Source organism: Montipora capricornis, chromosome 11 (genome assembly GCF_036669925.1).
Source record: "Montipora capricornis isolate CH-2021 chromosome 11, ASM3666992v2, whole genome shotgun sequence".
NCBI classification, from domain to species: Eukaryota; Metazoa; Cnidaria; class Anthozoa; order Scleractinia; family Acroporidae; genus Montipora; species Montipora capricornis.
Genome location: NC_090893.1, coordinates 24,853,303 through 24,858,302, shown reverse-complemented (window position 1 = coordinate 24,858,302; position 5,000 = coordinate 24,853,303). Strand labels below are relative to the sequence as shown.

The 5,000-nt window shown below is 37.1% G+C and overlaps 1 protein-coding gene across 1 annotated transcript in view; it reads left to right on the top strand.

The window, feature by feature from the left end:
* LOC138023258 (neuropilin-2-like) overlaps positions 1-5,000 on the top strand; it is a 35,690-nt gene that overhangs the window by 10,876 nt on the left and 19,814 nt on the right. The gene's annotated exons all lie outside the window — the stretch shown is intronic.

Genomic DNA, 5,000 nt, shown 5'->3' with positions numbered 1-5,000 from the left:
GTTGTTGGTGCTTCTCGACTTAACTTCTGCATTCGACACCGTCGAACATGAGATCCTTCTAGATCGATTGAGGTCAACAGTTGGGTTGCGCGGGAAAGTACTTTCATGGTTTGAGAGTTACTTTGAGGGCAGGTCGCAGAAGGTGTCGATTAACGGGACTCTCTCAAAGACATTTGATTTGATGTGTAGAGTCCCCCAAGGGTCATGCCTGGGCCCGCTTTTGTTTACCATCTATGTGAGTAAGCTGTTTCAGATATTAAAACACCATCTGCCCTCCGTTCACACATATGCGGACGACACACAGTTGTATTTGTCATTTAAGCCATCTGACACTTTCAGTGAAGTTGAAGCTGTATCTGCCATGCAGAAGTGCATCTGTGATGTCCGAGCATGGGTGACAGAGGATCAGCTTATGCTCAATGATGACAAGACTGAGTTCCTGATTATAGGTACTGGCCAGCAGCTCTCAAAAGTTTCAATCCAAAGCATCAAGGTTGGACAGGCTGAAGTCTCTCCTGTAGTCTCTGCGCGCAATCTAGGCACATGCTTTGATACGCATCCAGATATGGGAACTCATATTAAAAAGACATGTAGCAGCGCTTTCTATTACTTGTACAACATACGTCATATTAGAAAATATCTATCCAGAGAATCAACTGAAAAACTAGTCCATACTTTTATTAGTAGTAGATTGGACTATTGTAACAGCCTTTCATATGGAATTCCGGAGTATCAAACTAGGAAACTGCAACTTGTTTTGAATGCAAGTGCAAGACTTATTTATCGCGCGCCCAAGTTCTGTCACATAACACCTCTGCTCGCAGAATTACATTGGTTACCAGTGCGCGCCAGAATACATTATAAGATACTTCTGATAACTTATAAAATTTTGCACGGTCATGCGCCAAAGTACCTTCCAGACCTAAATAGCATTCAACAGCCTTCGTGCTATAGCTTAAGACGTAATGACAATGATCCCTTGCTTAAAAGACCAATTGCGAAAACAAAGAAAACAATGGGTGACAGAGGAATTCAGATAGCTACTCCCCTTTTATGGAACAAGTTACCTAGGTCTGCACGGGAAGCAAGGAACTTAGAATCTTTTAAGACTATAATTAAAACATTTTATACAAGGAATCATTTCAGATGTCTTGGTAATTTTCTTTTATCCATTAGTCTTTTAGAAGTTCTTTCTACAGTTATTATTCTATGTTAGATTTTTAATGTAAATAGCTTGTAAGCTTTATTGAAAAAAAAATTATTGAAAGACTTGTAAGATTTATAATACATGTGTAAGTTTAGGTATTAAGTTATACACTATTGTGATGCGCTTTTGAATATTGGAAGGCGCAATATAAGTAATAAATTATTATTATTATTATTATTATTATTAAAATTCTGTGAAGCAGATTCAGAGCCACCTTAATTACTGAAAAAATTATGGTAGGTATGGATCCGCTCCACAGAACTTTTTTCAACTTTGCAGAGAGTTTCATCTTGGCCTACTGATTACTTTTGTGCAATAAAAAATTGGGGTCACCGTCACGAATTCCAATCAACTTCTATGGGATATCATCAACTTAAAGGACTGATTTTTCAATTTCTCTGATAAAATTCTCTCTCTCCACTGCTTTATGCCTAAAGTTTTTTTAAGCAGTAGGAGTAGAAATTTCATGCTATGATATTGACATTGGCCATCGAGTTCCCAAACGAAATGCAATTCCTGGTCCAAAACCAATAGTTTGCAAATTTAGAAGAATGATATCAGAGAACAAGTCATGAACAATCGGCATGATGCTTGCAAAGTCACAGCAACTTCTGTTGGTATTCCAGCCGACTGCTCTTTTGAAAACCTGAGGTTATTCGACCATCTCACTCCCCAAATCCGACAACTTCCTGTAGATGCCAAGAAATTTCAAAATCGGAATGGCGACAAATTTTGCTGGGCAAAAAATTGTGTAAGTCTTCTGCCGATTTAGAGAACTCTGCGGAACTGCAAGGCCTTCCTTTGAGCTCAGTAACCTCTATTATCGTGTTTAGCTTACATGTTTTCTTGTTTCTATAATGTCTAGTTACTCGAATTTATTATCTGTCCTTCCCGTTTGTTAACGACTCTGCGCACACTTTGATATCGTACTATTTTACTTGACGATTCATTGAAGGGATAAAAGGAGCACATGAGATTACAAGGAAAGGTATTAATATAAATCCAAGGGAAAACGAATTCAGAGAAAACCGGACACTTACAAGATCTGTGCGGCTCTCCGGATTACAGAAACGGTTTTTCATACAACATGAACAAACTTATATGCGAAACTAAACAATACCAGTGAAACTGACACAAAGAACAATACCAGCCTTACAAGGGTGTTTACGAGGTAGTGTGACAAAGGTAGACAAAAAACAAGCGAGGCTTAATTACGGACTAAGAAAACTATAGTAGTACAAACCTGTCTGACAGATTTTTCACAAATGGCAAAAACGTCAATTTTTGTCTACTTTGATAATACCTCAAAAACTGTCTGATAGATCTTTTTTCAAAAAAATGTTGACGGCTTCGTCCTCATATTGTTTACTAATTCCCGAAATTTCAACCCCAGTCGTACTGCTAGGTTTTGAGAAAAAGGCCTTTGAAATGTATAGTTTCCAGTCCCCCCTTCAGGAGCACGTTCACTATATTTAGCATTTTCCCCTGATTCGCATTTATTCCTTGGGCAAAATTACATTTTACATCAATTGCAGTGACTAACACGTCAGAAGAGACATCCTGTTGCTTCCATTTCACAGATTTCAAAATCTTTATCTTTTTCTTCAGGATGCCTGTGCTAAGCCAAAAATCTTTAGACGAAAGAGTGAAGTGATCCTCGCATTTACCTGGAAAATTTAAGCAGAAGCTCATGACTAGGAGCGAACAACTCCAATACTTAAAGCCTATGTCAAAGTATTTTTACGGTGAACCTTGACGACTTAAATCCTCTCCGTTTTTGAGATACAAAGGGAATTGTGTCACCGAAAATGGCCCGTAAAATTTCGGGACTTTCGAGGAAAGGACCCCAGGTCCCAGTTGTTCGAAAGATTTTTTTTTTTTTTGTATTTTAATACTGTTTATTTGTTTTCATATTAATTACATCTACTGCACAGAAAACCTTACACTAAACCACATAAGTCTCATTTAATGCATACTATACTTATGACACACACACACGCATACACACACACACACACACACACACCGCTTTCCTAAGCCCCAAGAGTATCGCATTAGACTAAGAACAATACGCAAGGTACAAGAATATCAGACTGATAGAATATTTACATATTTGCCCCACTTCGAGTAGTGAACAGAGAGTCGATCAACGTTTGACTTGGCAATGATTGTCTCAAGTTGATACCATATTAATTTTTGCGATAAATACCCTAATACGGGGTATATTTTTGTTGCATCTACAAGAGTACAGATATTGTCTCGCTATCAACAAGATATGGTTTACATATAATTCATCTTCGCAAGAGAAGATCCCAAACAATATATCTTTAAGTGAGAGCATTTGAATCTTAACACCTTGATCACCAAGCCATTTAATGACTTCTGTCCAGAAGCTCTCGGAATAGTTACAATATACAAGAATGTGCTCAAGGGTCTCGTCCGCATCTCCGCAATAAGAACACGCCGGAGATAGATAAATGCCAATCTTATGAAGAAATACATTTGTGGTTAGACACTTATTAAGGACTTTGTACTGAAATTCATGTAATTTCGTGTAAGACGTGACACGAAGAGGCAGGCTATATATTTTTTTCCAATCCAAGATGTCACCCGGAAATTGATGATTAAACCTTAACTGAGCAGTCGGCGGAGTGATTGCTCTACTCCGAAGCTCTTTGTTAATAGTCTTAGACACAACAGACTTTATTTGAACTATTTTGCTGTTTAAAATCAGTTTGCACTGATCCTGTATAACAAATGCTTCGTTGCAAATACCGCAAGCAGACGTTTTGCGTTTTTCACGCCATTCCAAAGGAATGGCGTCGATCACAGACATAAGCCTAAAAGCTTCCAATGGTGAGATATTAAGCTCTCTTAACTTACTTTTGATAGTAAAATCATTATTTTCATCTAGTAAGTCCCCAAGTCTAAGAATACCTTTTTCTTGCAACGTTTTAAAATAAAAGGATTTTCCATCAATGCAAATTAATTTATTGTTCCATAAAATAATGTTTGAAACCGATTCGACTGTGTGAGATGTATGAATGGAATCATAATTTGCTGCTGAACACTTAGCAAAGCAATTCAAACGTTCTTCATAGAATGTTGGTAACCTTATAGGCAGTTTTTTAATGTTAAAATTACAACATAAAATCATTTTACCTCCAACTGGCTGTAAGTAATTTAATAAAATAGTTTTCCAACTGGCTGCCTGATCATTTGCGAGTTTCTTGCAACAAAGTATTTTCTGAGTTTCAATTATAGTTTCCAAATGCGGCGCTTTGAGTCCCCCATTTTCGATATCATTTATAATCGCAGAACGCTTAACTTTATCTTTGCCTTTCCAGCTAAAATCATAAATTGTCGTATTCGAATTCTTCAAAAATTCCTTGTCAAAGCATAACAAGCTGGCTCGATAGAGAAAAATTGGGATAATGAACGTTTTGGCAATTTGGATTCTGCCAATAAATAATAATCTCCAAATTCGTAGCTTTTGTTTCATAGCGTTAATTAGTTCCTCAAAATTCAGCTTTTTTTTAGCTTTTTTTAACCGTTTATCGTATGTAAAATGCACTCCAAGTATCTTAACGCATTTTTTAAACACACTATCGCCCTGAGACTTGGTACAATTTAATGCTGTAGTTTGGGCACAATTACCTAGTAACAACATCTCTGTCTTTTCTTCGTTCAACTTAAGTCCAGAAAATTTTCCGAAACGTTCTACAACAGCTAAAAATTGTGTCAAAGAATGGTTGTTCCTTACAAAGCCAGTCAGATCATCTGCGAATAGTCC